Source organism: Sinocyclocheilus grahami, unplaced genomic scaffold (genome assembly GCF_001515645.1).
Source record: "Sinocyclocheilus grahami isolate Dianchi unplaced genomic scaffold, SAMN03320097.WGS_v1.1 scaffold253.1, whole genome shotgun sequence".
NCBI classification, from domain to species: Eukaryota; Metazoa; Chordata; class Actinopteri; order Cypriniformes; family Cyprinidae; genus Sinocyclocheilus; species Sinocyclocheilus grahami.
Window position 1 is genome coordinate 998463 of NW_015505432.1, and position 16060 is coordinate 1014522.

At 37.6% G+C, this 16060-nt stretch overlaps 1 protein-coding gene across 1 annotated transcript in view; it reads left to right on the forward strand.

Moving 5' to 3' along the window:
• LOC107598622 (serine/Arginine-related protein 53-like) overlaps positions 1 to 16060 on the forward strand; it is a 114649-nt gene that overhangs the window by 90608 nt on the left and 7981 nt on the right. The window lies entirely within an intron of this gene.

Here is a 16060-nt window from a genome sequence, read left to right on the forward strand (position 1 = left end):
AGGAAACGCTTTGAAATACATCACCTGGTAAACGCCGCTCTTCCCTGTCTCTTAGAGCTCTTCTACTTTTGTCGATGGGGAAAAACTGACTGTTCGTTGGTTTGAAACCACATGGTATTTGTGTTTATATCATCATGAACTGCTTACATTATTCTGCGTTGCATAAGATACATTGTTATATACTACAATGGCCTTCAAAAGTTTGGAAATGCCTTTGGTTTCAAAGTGGGATTTTGGACATCAGCATCAGTCCTTATCATCTGTTGATCGATTCAGTAAACTAGCTTGAAATCATCAAGTAGATTTTCCTTTTGATTATATAATAATGACAATATATACACGTTCACAGTCAGACATGCCCCTTCGTCAGCTGTAATGCCTGATTACTGGATTCAACTCGGCTCAGGAATTTTTTGTTTTGTTTTGTTAGATGTTTGGTTAAGCACACCTTTAAAGTCTGACACATCGATTGCTTATTAAGGCTACTACACAACAGACATTTATAAATAGCTCTAGTACTTCCCTGCTGAATAACCCTGGCTGAAACACTCTAAGCTGGTCTCAACTGGTTATGATGGTCTCTCAGCCTGGCCATGTTGTGTTTAGCTGGTTTATCCCAGTTTAGTCCAGCTGAAAGTGCTCAAAACCCTTTAAGACTTCAATGGTCAAAACTATTGTTCAGGGGTTTCATTGCTAAATGATCTTGTGTTTTCAAATGAATCAGTTGAGTCCATGATTCAATGACTCATTCATACAGACAGTCAGCTGAATCAGCTGCGTGAACAACTCTGTTGAATGAATGACTCAGTGACTCACTTATTAAGACTTAAGCTGCGTCCAAAATCACATACTGTGAGCAGGTACTATATTTGGTTTCAAACTTGTTTTGCAACCTTTTGCGAGTACTTTTTCTATACAGTATGAAAATGGGTAGTGTGAATGAAACTCAAGTGTACTACATCCGTCATTTTGTCATTGTCATGTGACCTACCAGTATCAGTTGCGTTGCGTCCCTGCCATTCATAAATCCTCTCCTGTTGCCTCATGGGATGGTGAAATGTCCATCAAATGCGCACTCCAGGATCTCGTAGATGCAGTAGATTGTCCAGATACTTTTCGCCTACTGGCTGCTGTTTTTTGAGTACTATGAATTCGGATATACTACTCTTTTCACATACTTAGTATATAATATGAAGTAGGCATATTTTAATGCATCAAGTGACTTGCTGGTTTTAGTTTCATATTTAGATTAGCATTTTAATTATTATTATTTCATGTTTCAATATTCATGTATTAAAAAAAAAAAGATCTGGGTTGTCAAAACAAAGAAACCTCGAACTGCAGAGAGCCTGCAGTCAAAAAGCGAAAGCAGCAGAGTCCGTTTTTAAACCGCAAAGATTTCAACAACAGCAGCAGATGATACTTGCTCATATGAAAAATGAAAATGTGTTTTTTCACATTGCCTGCAGGAGAGCAGTGCTGAAGCACAACTGGCATAAACTGCGTCACAAGCAACATTCAACTTATGTTTCGGCCACAAATGGCGATAGAGAGCGGTCAGCTATAAGACTTTTGGAGTTTACTCAGTTTATGGTGGGAAAAATGTTGTATCATCTGAACAATTAAAGTTGGTCTGTGCTTTTCTCAAACATAATATAATACGTTCTTTCAACTCAAAAATAAGCTGAAAAGTAAGCTCAGAATTAACATGACAATGATGTAGTATTTTTAATTTATTAATCAAACTAAAAAAAAAGGTGGCATAGAGTTACTTTTATACAGCAAACCAAGTTGTACATACATACTGAAATGGAAATAACATCACTGTAGAAAGCTTTACTACAAAATAAAATCTACAACACTACATAGAGCGTGTGAAATGTTGGCTTTTTTATGTAATGTCACCTTTTCTGTATTCAGTAGTTCAGTCAACATTTGTCAGACAAAATGGATTTTTTAACAATGTGCTTAAGAACCCAATCGCTTGTATGGCACTTTATATAAAGTATAGTGCCTGCTTACAATACGAGTGCATTCACTCATCTAAAAAAAAACTCTGCTTTCCCTTTAGGGAACACTTACTAGTTATTAGCAATACGTTCTTTCAACTCAAAAATAAGCTGAAAAGTAAGCTCAGAATTAACATGACAATGATGTAGAATTTTTTATTTATTAATCAAACTAAAAAAAAAGGTGATATAGAGTTACTTTCATACAGCAAACTAAGTTGTACATGCATACTGAAATGGAAATAACGTCACTGAAGAAACCTTTACTACAAAATAAAATCTACAACACTACATAGAGCTTGTGAAATGTTGGCTTTTTTATGTAATGTCACCTTTTCTGTATTCAGTAGTTCAGTCAACATTTGTCAGACAAAATGGATTTTTTAACAATGTGCTTAAGAACCCAATCGCTTGTATGGCACTTTATATAAAGTATAGTGCCTGCTTACAATACGAGTGCATTCACTCATCTAAAAAAAACTCTGCTTTCCCTTTAGGGAACACTTACTAGTTATTAGTTTGCAAACCAGCCATTAGTTATCAGATGTTTATTGTGTCCGAAATCTACATGCAAACCTGCAACAGAAACAGCCTGCTTTGAGAAACAAGATTGTGTTATTAGAAACCGCTAAAGGTCAAAGGTTAAAAGAAATGTGTGAATCAAGGTGTATTTCACACAGGTGAGATTCATCAATGCAAGCCCTACGTAACTGCAATATTGAAGTAAAATGTGTCTGTCATTCAAAGCAATGCTTTTCTATGCTCCAGTGATTAGTTATGCCTGGCTTATAAGCAGTGAATCAGTATTGTAGACCCAGGGGAAATAAAATTGGCAGAAAATCAGAGTGAGAAGATTTAATTATCACGCGGAGACCTTTTCCGTCGACCGGCCCACTGAACCCAAAAAAGCTAATCCGCCCGGACATCAGCCTCCTCCTTATAATTTGTTATAATTCCATTCCTCCGCTCTGTTATTGGTGTCGGTCTTATATAGACAGGTGTGTGGCTTTCCTAATCAAGTCCAATCAGTATAATCAAACACAGCTGGACTCAAATGAAGGTGTAGAACCATCTCAAGGATTATCAGAAGAAATGGACAGCCCCTGAGTTAAATATATGAGTGTCACAGCAAAGGGTCTGAATACTTAGGACCATGTGATATTTCAGTTTTTCTTTTTTAATAAATCTGCAAAAATGTCAACAATTCTGTGTTTTTCTGTCAATATGGGGTGCTGTGTGTACATTAATGAGGAAAAAAAATTAACTTAAATGATTTTAGCAAATGGCTGCAATATAACAAAGAGTGAAAAATTTAAGGGGGTCTGAATACTTTCCGTACCCACTGTAAATGCTAGAAATCAGTTTTTCCTTATTCTATAATATATGCACATTTTGTTTATCGACACATTTTATATTTACGACCTCATTTTATTTTAATATCAAAACTCATACACTATCAAAATATTAAACTTCACTATGCTAAAATATCAATTACTGATTATTCAAGTGTGCACACAGATGAAATAATAAAATTAGGAAGACTGGGTAACAAATAGTATAAAAATACAATGTACAGACATCACATGAGGCACGAAAGCCGTAACATTTAGGAGCGCTATGCACACATAATAGTTTTATATCATTTAAAACTTCTATAGCAGAGGAGAAGACGAATGGCCATTCATTTGTGCTGTTTTACTTAAAAACATTTACCCCAACAAATGACAAATGCAGACATGTCCACACTCAAGCATTTCATTGGGCAACAGCCCGCTCTTTACAGCTGATATACTTCACAAATAACTGACAGTCATGATTTTCATTTATAATAACCAATACTAAGATCCGGCATTAGTAAACTACTCTTCACTCTTTGGTTACGTTCACATTCGAGCTCTGGCAGTATCCTGGCTTATCTTGACTGGATCAATGATTCAGTGAGTTGTTGACTCAAGAACAGCTGCAGTCGAATCAGTTTGATTCACAAATGAATCATTCAGTGCAGTTTGTGAACCGAGCCAACAGGTTCATTTGGAAAGAATCAGTTCGTTCACGAATCAGACATGTCTCTTTTGTCTTCAGTCTCTTCAGTTCAAAATAATGAGGAACGATATGTTTTAATGAAATGTAGAAGAGTAAAAATTACAATATTATGCTTTGGGATGTAGTGAAGTAAAAGTAAAATATTTCCCAGAATAAAAATACTCTGATAAAATACACATACTTGAAAAATGTACTTGTGCTTTGTTACTGTCCACAACTGTATCTAACCCATGTATGTATAATAACCATTCAGTTTGTATATTTTTTGACTATGTTCACTATTTTTATTTCTGTGAAGCTTGTCTGAGTAAAGGGTTCATCTGCTTATTTTAACATGCAGTTACACAGTTTGAAATGTGCTGATAGAGGTTTGGTAGCTCTGTTAACAGCTGTTTGTGTTGAACATGTTCTCTTGGGAGCCTGTGTGTTTTAGGGTATCAGGACAGTGTGAGGGTGGCCTGTCCAAACCCACACGCACACACACACACTCACACGCACACACATGCACACACGCACATACACACACACACACACACACACACACGCACGCACACACACACACACACACACACGCACGCACACACACACACACACACACACGCACGCACACACACACACACACACACACGCACGCACACACACACACACACACACACGCACGCACACACACACACACACACACACGCACGCACACACACACACACACACACACGCACGCACACACACACACACACACACACGCACGCACACACACACACACACACACACGCACGCACACACACACACACACACACACGCACGCACACACACACACACACACACACGCACGCACACACACACACACACACACACGCACGCACACACACACACACACACACACGCACGCACACACACACACACACACACACGCACGCACACACACACACACACACACACGCACGCACACACACACACACACACACACTCACACACAGACACACTCACGCGCACACATGCACACACACTCACACATGCACACACACACATTTACACGTGCACACACACACTCACGCACACACACACACACCCTCAAACGCGCGCACACACACACACACTCACACACGCACACACATGCACACACGCACACTCACACACACACACACACACAGACACACTCACGCGCACACATGCACACACACTCACACATGCACACACACACATTTACACGTGCACACACACACTCACGCACACACACACACTCAAACGCGCACACACACTCACACACGCACACACTCACGCACACACACACACTCACACACGCACACACACACACAGCATGGTCTCACAGAATGACTTTATTAAGCGGTGCTCATGAAGAAACTGTTAGATTGTCATATGCTGATATGTGAGAAGGTGTGTTAGCGTGTGTAATGTGAGAAAGTGTGTATGTGTTTATGTTGTGGGAAAGGGAGGAAATCCTCGGGGTGGAGTATTGAGCATTGCATGTGTGTGGTTGGGTCATTTGCACCTCATCAGGTCGGGACTGGTGATCTCAGACACACAGCGGGAACAGAGCCTCACTGATTGGGTGCCTGATGGGTCACTCTGTAGTCGACCGGGCCACCAATTGTCAGAGCTCCCATCAATCAATGTGACCAGAGCTTTACACTCTGGAAATCTATGATATGCTTGTATTATTATACACACTATGTGTTGTTGCTGTAGCTGATGTACTTCTACTGGAACAAAGGCCATGGAATGTTCTGTTTACGTATTTAAACACTATTGATCTAGGGCTGGGAAACATTCATTTGTGTGATATATATTGTATAATAAGTAAAAATAATCATAATAATAATAATTAAATCTAAATATTATTAAAATATTATTTTCACTTAGTAGCTCTGCTAAAGTCGTTCCTTTTTCTTTAGTAAGTGTGGTAATAAGTATGCATTTTTGTGATGCTGACAGGATGGATTCATAGATTTAAAAAATCTTGATACTAAATTTGTTTAACTAGTAATTTTATTAATTATTTGTTATGCAAAATAAATGCACAAAATATGCTTTAATGTAGTGAACTGACAGCTTTCAAACAGTTTTCACAACACTTCTGAAAGGCACAGCTTAATGTGATATTTATTATAATGGGTTTATGTAAATATTGTTTTAAGTTCACTTAAATTAGGTGAGTTAAGTAAATTAAGTTATCCAATTATAATATTAGTTCTGTAATGCCAAAAAAAATTATAAACTATATATATATAACTAAATTATACTGTAATGCTGAATGGCTATAATTACAAATTGTATCCCCAGAAAAAATAAAATAAAATAAAATAAAGCAGTCAGTTTAATAGCGGCATCACTATCAATGATGCTGGCCTTCATTCATATTAAAAAGATGCCATACACAAATATTTAAAATACTTAAATGTTTTTAATATTATTTTCGCATTAATTTGGAGACTCAGTGTGAAAATATATTTATGATTATAAATATCAATATTATTTACAGAAACCTGTGTGATTAATTATTTTATTTATTTATTTAAAGTCCCCATGAAATCAAAATGAAAGTTTTTTGGGTGTTAGTGTCAATATGTTAGTCTTAAGGTTATCTATAAGGCAGTGTGCTCCAAAACAGTGACAAAATTTGCATTTAGAAGATATAAGCATTCAAAGCTTGCAGTTCGTCACTTCCGCCAAAACGGCTCAATGATTTTTTTTGACGTCACATCGTACTTCAGCTTCTCATCAAACTTTCTGTCCAATCAAATGCTCTCTAGAATCCGAAGCCCCGCCCCCTACACTATAAAATAGACGCTGAAGCCGCGGCTGAAATCGGTCACTTATCCACAGAATTAGTATTTTCTGTACAGTAAATGTACAGTGTACATATGCTTTCCATTGAGGAAAGAAAGAAGTCTGGTTTTGCGCTGTGTCCCGCTAACCACCGCACCGCACACACACTCTGCTCCGGTCCAGAGACACGATAGCACGGAGCGGATCACATGCACGAGTCACCACAGACCACTAAATGTATCAGAGCTATTTGAATTCTACACAGAATGCTATATTTTATAGCAATATGGATGAGATTGTGGCTGTCAAATGCAGCTTTACGGAGCTCAACGGCTCTGAACGGCTCTAGCCCAAGCTGTGATATAAACGAACGCTATTGGCTGTTTTAAAAAGGGGCGGGGCTGCTTGATATGTCCCGCCCTGTCTTCCTGTTTCAGTTCAAATGACGTCAACACATAGAGTAACCCTGCGTGTTTCTAAGCATTTCAGGGGACCTTTAATCCATCAAATGCCCTAGTATTCTTTTATTTATTTATTTTGTAATAACAAGAGCATCAACAGTCGCTGTATGTTTTGTTCAAATCTCACAAACAGTGAAGTCAGGCTTTCTTATTTGCTCTCAATAAAGCAGAGTGCAGGGTTTTAAATACTCTCGGGTGACAGAGGTCACCGGGGCACTGTTCTTAATTAGCCAAATGAGTCCGCCTGCATTGTGGCAGTGACCTTCTCTGCAGTCAATTACGTGAAAACCACCGTCTGAGTTACACTACAGCGCTGAGAAATAATGCTGATCACACATATCTGTGAGTCGGATTTGTTTGTCTGGCAGATTAGAATAAACGAGAGTTACAGTCGTAGCGTAAGGCTTCGGTCTCATGAATGGAGAGGCTCTTAGTCTGCGTTTAAATCTGATTACATCATTTGTGTTTTAAAGGCTAGCTCCAGTTACGTAATTTGTTGGTTGCATGTTTCCTTAATAATAGAGATGTTTGACAGCAAAACCTGAGAATAGTGCTCTTTTTCCCTTCCACATTCCTTTATTCTCTTTCATCTTGCTGTTCATGTTATTGTGACATTTGTGCTGCATCACACACACACACACACACACACACACACACTCACACACACACAGACACGCACACAGCTTTGCTTTGTCATTACGGGTTTTATTTGTGTTATGGCTCAGTTCTGACATCATAACGGGAACTCATAGATGATGTTTGTCATTGTGCATTTGTGTTTGCATTGACAAGAACTGTACATTATTTACACCAAAAAAAGATTTTGCTATAAATCATGGATATGTTTGTTTGAGCAGTAACTAATGTCAATCTATGCATGCCACGACTGGCATTAGGCGAGAACATACATCTGTTATTGTTTTCCTGTGCAGTTTTAGTCAAGTTAGAGTCTCCATCTCTCCTGTAATCCAGTATGATATCTGGTATGATACAGTGCTTGTGCTTGGAGCATGCACACAGCACCAAAATCAGTTGTAGTCTGATTAACAAGTATATTTGATTTGACGAAGCTGAGCTACAAATGTCTAGGTCCGTTAGTCTTTCTTAAACTTGTGTTTACATGACATTTCAACTTGATAATTTATTGCATTAATCTGCATAAAATCAAACTTGTAAAGTGCATGTAAACAAATGGTCCTCCACGTTTTTGGCCCCCCATTGTCCACAAGGTACCATGACTTTTCCTGTTATTTGTGATTTACTGGAGAAGGATTTTTAGTTTTTACTCACATTTTTTACCCTCCAAAATATTTTAGAGCTTGGCATAACTAGAAAATGTATATTAATCATAAGCGTACCCATGGAACTATAAGATTTTATTAATTTACATAACTTTTCCAGGTCTACACATCCAGCCTGGTCTCATTGTTTATGTAGCTATTAGTTCGTAACATTTACAGGTAAAAAAACGTATGATTTGAAAATATCAACAACATCTAAAACGTAATTTTTTTTTACAAATGAACATATTTACAAATCTTTTATATCATAAAGATGCACTTTTACTATTTTATTGATACATTTTAGATCCCTTAACCCTATTCCCAAACTTAAACATAACCATTTTATAGAGAAAAAAATGATATATAAAATATAATAAACACAAATGTGCAGGAATAATAACAGTTATTATAACAATGTGCAGTTTTAATAACAATATATCATTAAAAATATATATATTTGAGCTGTTAATCCCACTCCCACCTCTAAACCTAACAATAACCATTTCTTAAAGATACACTACACTCTTAAAAATAAAGGTGCTTCACGATGCCACAGAAGAACCTTTTTGTCTAAATGGTTCCATAAAGAACCTTTAACATCTGAAGAACCTTTCTGTTTCACAAAAGGTTCTTTGTGGCGAAAGAAGGTTCTTCAGATTATAAAAAGATAAGAAGGAGATGGTTCTTTAAAGAACCTTTGACTGAATGCTTCTTTGTGGAACCAAAAATGGTTCTTCTATGGCATCGCTTGAAGAACCTTATGAAGCACCTTTATTTTCAAGAGTGTACCGCTCAAAAGTTTGGGATCAGAACAGTTTTTAATGTTTTTTACAGGAGTTTCTTCTGCTCATCAAGGCTGCATTTATTTGATCAGAAATGCGGGAACAAAAATAATATTGTGAAATATTATTATGATGTAAAATAACGTTTTTCTATTTTAATATTCATTCAAATGTAATTTATTCCTGTGATGTGCAGCTGTATTTTCAGCATCATTACTCCAGTCTTCAGTGTCACATGATCTTCAGAAATCAGTATAATATGCTGATTTATTATCAGAGCTGGAAACAGTTGCTGCTTAATATTTTTTTGGAACCTGTGATACTTTTTTTCAGGATTCTTTGATGAATAAAAAGTTAAAAAGAAGAGCATTTATTTAAAATAGAAATATTTCCTAACAATATACACTACCGTTCAAAAGTTTGGAGTCCATTTATATTCTTTTTTTTGAAAGAAATTAAAACTTTTATTCAGCGAGGATGTGTTAAATTGATAAGAAGTGATAGTAAAGATTTATATTGTTAGAAAAGATTTATATTTTGAATAAATGCTGTTCTTTTTAACTTTTTATTCATCAAGGAATCCTGAAAAAAGTATCGCAGTTTCCAAAAAAAAATAAAAATTCGGCTGATTGATAATTAAATTTAAAAAAAACTGTTGATAATTATATAAATCAGCATATTAGAATGATTTCTGAAGATCATGTGACACTTTATACTGGAGTAATGATGCTGGAAATTCAGCTTTGCATCACAGAAATAAATTATATTTTAAAGGATATTAAAATAGAAACCATTATTTTATATTGTAATAACATTTTGCAAGATTACTGTTTTTTCTGTTTTTTTGATCAAAGAAATGCAGCCTTGATGAGCAGAAGAGACTTCTTTATAACACATCAAGCCTTACTGATCCCAAACATTTGAACGGTAGAAAAACATGACAGACAAGTGCAACCACAATCATGTATTTATTGCAAAAGTAGTCCAAATGACGATGTGTTGCAGTCTCGATCCTCTGTGGTGATATGCAATAGTTATAGTGATGTACAGAACAAAATGTTAAATATTAACGGTGCAAAGACACACATTTCTCATTCAAACACACGTCACACAAAACACAGCATATCACAATCTGTGACAAAGCAGGCGAGAGCCATTGAGCGTTTGATATCACTGCCTCAAAACCATAAAGCTTCATGATTTTATGTTGGGTTTCTGGTGTATTTTATGGCATGACTGAGAAAACACTTTATGTGTTCCACTCCAAGCAAAATAAATATTACTTGAAAAGTAATGGTTAAACGATTATAGAAATGCTATTCATTCTAAGTTTGTAAAGTGTAGAATGAGAAAATGTTGTCATTTCATATGAAGTAAATGAGTAAAATGTTTAAATAAATGTGATGTGAAAACATAATGCCATTGATGTGACAACTGAATACAAAACAATCAAAACATCAATGCCACGATAGTAATCGTCATAAAGATTCATGCACATTTGTACATCTGTAAAGTGTTTTATACTTAAATAATTGGCGTTTCAGATGCTGTCAGTTCATCATTAGTGTACGTTTCAGCGTCTGTGCAAACGTAAGTGAATATATATTTGGTAGAACCACTCTTGAGATCATGAGACGAGATCACATTGAGACATCACACTTTTAAAATGAGGCTACCTCATATATCCAGATTTTCCTCTGGCATCTGGACCAGTTGCAAGCATGAGAGGTCTGTATTATCACACTGAGAGTTAATCAGCCAGTCACTGCAATGAAGAAGACATGATGGGCACGCATTATCAAATCAACAATAATGCGCCATGCATGCCACGTTCAGAGAACACATGACTGAGAAAACACTTTATGTGTTCCACTCCAAGCAAAATAAATATTACTTGAAAAGTAATGGTTAAACGATTATAGAAATGCTATTCATTCTAAGTTTGTAAAGTGTAGAATGAGAAAATGTTGTCATTGCATATGAAGTAAATGAGTAAAATGTTTAAATAAATGTGATGTGAAAACATAATGCCATTGATGTGACAACTGAATACAAAACAATCAAAACATCAATGCCACGATAGTAATCGTCATAAAGATTCATGCACATTTGTACATCTGTAAAGTGTTTTATACTTAAATAATTGGCGTTTCAGATGCTGTCAGTTCATCATTAGTGTACGTTTCAGCGTCTGTGCAAACGTAAGTGAATATATATTTGGTAGAACCACTCTTGAGATCATGAGACGAGATCACATTGAGACATCACACTTTTAAAATGAGGCTACCTCATATATCCAGATTTTCCTCTGGCATCTGGACCAGTTGCAAGCATGAGAGGTCTGTATTATCACACTGAGAGTTAATCAGCCAGTCACTGCAATGAAGAAGACATGATGGGCACGCATTATCAAATCAACAATAATGCGCCATGCATGCCACGTTCAGAGAACATAGCGAGTTCTGACACTGTCCACTGATTAGAAAAAATGAGTGCTTTACATACTATTTGATCATCATATATCGATCCTATATTCATTTTTTACCTTTGTACAGTCTATTATTCTCTCAGATTCACTTGCATCATTGCACTGCCTCCAGCATTGTGTTATATAGCAGTGGAGAACAGTTGATTACAGGCTGCAAAATGTGCTGATCCACAGACATCACGCTACAGGAATGCAGCTTCACTAGGGCCCTATGAAATCCTTTCTATTTATTCTGTTTTCTTCGGTTTTCATTTTTTCTGGTCTCTGTTTAAATGGTTAAATTAAATTTGATTCAAATCAATCAAAAAGCATGTCCAATTAACTGCAATCATTTCAAATTCTACTTTTTGATTTATTCGTCCAAAATTTGCCACTTTCCGTATCATTCCGCATTATTCAGTACATTCCATTTTTATGACTGGGTTCCACGATTCTGTCCAAGTTGTCCACATTGCGGACATCATAGGGCCCTAGTTTACAAGGAATTGCTAAATGATTTGATAGATAATGTTGATTTAATGAACTTTTGTGTATTAGGCATTAAACGTCAAATATATCTTTGACAGCAGTTGTAGTTCCTGCTGGAAGCATCAGCCATCGATGATTTTAATTAAACCTCCACAAACCAGTAATGCTGCATATGCTTAATGACTTCGCCCATGTACTGCAAATTGGTGCTGTTCATATCAGTCATATGTTTAGTTTGAACCGTCATTGTGGGCAGCAGGTTTGTGGTCAGCTTCCTTCATGAGCTAGACATGCGTCTATTAAAGTGACTGTTCCTGAGGAAATCCTCTGTCCTAAAGCTAAACCCAACTAGATTCCAGAGCCCACTTTCCTCCGTCTCTGTCTCTCACACACTGCTTTATAGCCTGAGGGACACTAGCGGCATCTGGCATGAGCTAACATGGAGCAAGCGAGAGTCAATCCACTTGTAGATGACCCATATCAAGTGCGGCACATATCAGACTGCTGGAGAAGCTTTTTATTCGGCCTGTTTGTGAAGCGTGATCTGCTCCAAACATGGATCGGGTGCATGTTACTAGATGATTGCAAACTCTCTTTGTTCATTGAGATCTCATTTGTCAAGGCAGAGAGCTGAGAGGGTATTAGTTAGTTAGCAAATATTGACATGCCACTTTGGTTGGGTAACTATCAACTGAAATCAGCAAATCAATGCTCCTAATAGCTGCTCATTACGCACTTGATGCATTTTCAGTGTTCGCGTCAGCTTTGCAAGTCAATGCAGGCAAGAACTATTACTTGACCAGCGCCCGATGCGTTTTCATGCCTGCTGCTGTGTTTAAAGAAGCCTTCTCTAGCGTTGCATGTGGAAATCTTTCAGTCGTTTAGGTGACCGTTTCGCTTGAACGAGACGATGCTTAAATGTCTAGAGTGTGTCTGACTGAAATTAATGGCAGTTTTTGCTGTCAGACATGTAATTAAGCTAACGCAGTGACCTTTCATCCTGGTTTCTTTTGTGACTCGCGTGCTTGTGCGATGGAAATCACAAAGACTCCAGCGAAAGCCCATTTTCTCTACACGTCGTATGTAGCACTCGCACAAAGTCGGGAGAGGACCTTTATTTAGACACCAGATCTTCCTAGATAAATAAAGACAGTGTTAATGGAAGAGGGTCGAGTCGGATGCGTGTCAGGGGTTTGCCCAGATAAATCATTAGATGGAAGGTTATTGGAAATGCAGGGAGATAAAAGACTGAAGAAGCCAGTAATTGCCTTAAAGATCAGACTACAAAGCATTAGCCCGGCTTTTACAAGGCCAGTCGGCAACAAAAGAGTCGTAATTTATGAGCTCAGCGTAAAAGAATAGCATAATTGCATTAAAAATTAATGCTAATGAGGTCTAAAATGGGGAAGGTGGTTATTATGAAAGTTTGTATTCATCTTCTTTGGCCTGAATGATGGCTAGTGGCTTGATTAATGGCTTAATTTCTATCAATTAGGCGTGCCAGAAATAAATAAATAAATCTATCCACAGAGCCGGGGCTAAATTGAGGATTGAATTACATATCGTAGCCCGATGCGGAGATGGAGGCCGGATTCCCAATGGTTTACCGTAAAGGGAATGTTCTTGTGTGCTTAACAATTAGTTCAACTTTTTGCGCACAAATATGTTGATGCTTGTATTTCATGTAATGCACAGAATGTGGATAAATATCAGTGGTTTTCAACCAGTAGGGGGCCTCAAGTCGACTTGCAATAATTAAAAATCATACAAAACAAGGATTAAAATAAGCTAGAACAACTAAAAACAAGAAATCTGTTATGGTAAGCTCATCTGTGCCAGTGCATGTGAGAGGTCTGCAGGTTTTTCCATGTATTGTAGTGTTTTCTTTGTTTTCTTCTCACACTCGTCTCATTCTCAATCAGTGCAGTGCCATCATTAGGTCTTGTTTGGCTTGCTCATGACATTCAAAAGCACCTTTGAATCTGCGTCGTTTGAGACCGACCACCTGATGATGGGCAGCTACTGCTTTAATTATTCCATCAGTGATGATAGCCATTGTAATTATGCTCATGGAAGTAAGGCATTCAATTATGGGAATTAATCAGGCACTGTGAGTTTAGCATTCACGTTCCTCTGGTATCCTTGAATGTGGTGCTGCCGCTTTCCTGCAGTGCCTTGAGTTGTTGAACATCGCCCTCTTGTGATTCTCTGTTGCAACATGTACAGCGCACAGTCCTGCCTGCTGGAGAGGATCTTTCCTTGGATTTGAACACACTTGTAAGTAGAGAAGCAGCTATTAAGAGCGTTTCATGATGCTGGACTTCTCGTGTCTGTTGTTCTTTTTCACAAATGTTAATATCTTGGTTTCTTCACAAATTTATTCACATCTAAATATGCATTCATTCATGTTTGATAAAAGCAGAGTCCGTTTAGTCCTTTAGGATGGCAGGGAAAGACAGCACTTCACATGAGCAGAATCCATCATCTCTCTCTCTCTCTGTCTGTCTATGGAGAGGACTGCTATAAGGCTTGTGTAATGCGGCGACAATGGACTCTAAATTAATTTTGTGGATAATGTGTCAATATTAAATGTCAACTTTGACCTGGCCTTGTGCTGATCGTGTCTGGCAGAGATGTCTCTCCGACAGCGCTATCGATTTTCTGCTATCTGCTCGGCACGGGCCCCTATCTCAAAAGTCCATTATTTTTGATTTTCCAATGAAATGCATATCTTTCCTCACTGACATCTGACAAACAGCATATGGAAGTCATTTTATCTACCAATAATGTGTTTGTCAAAAAGTATGAGGCATTAATGGAATTCCGGGCCAAGGATAGGTTGTCACTGATGTATCTGGGTGGGCCTGTGTGTTTGTGTCTGTGTATCAGTCATTAAGATGTTCAGTACACACACACACACACACACAGGAGGAGTAATAAGTGTGTGATTGAGAGCCAGTGGACTGCTGTCATCTTAAGGACGGTCTGTAGGCTCCTAGAGGATATTGCGCCTCCGTTTTGCCTCATGCTCAAGTATGTGTATTTTTGAGAAGGCAAACTGTTGTCACTATGTATGGACACATGCCTGAAATAGTTTGGGCTTATTTTATTGCAAATTTGTTTCTCAGAGCAGCTGTGTTGTGACGTCATCAGTTTGCACTGACACACGTTTGTGTTTTTATGGTGTGTATGTGTGTGTGTACAGGTTTATATATTCTGGTGGGGACTTAAACCTGAATACACACAGACTCATGGGGACTCGTCTCACGGAGGGGGCCTAAATTGAGGTCCCCACGGGTAAACAAACTAATAAATCAAAAGGTTTAGGTGTAGGGTTGGTGTCGGGCAATAGAAAATACAGTCTGTACAGTAGAAAAAACATTACACCTATGGAGAGTCCCCACAAGGATAGCAAACCAGACTCTCTGTGTGTGTGTGTGTGTGTGTGTGTGTGCGTGCAAACACTTACAGTGTCAAATCAATGCCTATATGTATGTTACTTGAATGAAGCTAGATATTCATTAGAATGAGTGTTTTGCTTTTCTTTGTAGAAAAATTGTAAAAATTTTCAACTGTTTGCCAGGAAAGAATGACAGTGCTACAGTGTTTAAGTTATGTTTATAAGCCTTATAAGACAAACACTAAAAGCTGTCTCTCTGTGTGTGTGTGTGTGTGTGTGTGTGTGTGTGTGTGTGTGTGTGTGTGTGTGTGTGTGTGTGAGAGAGAGAGAGAGAGAGAGAGA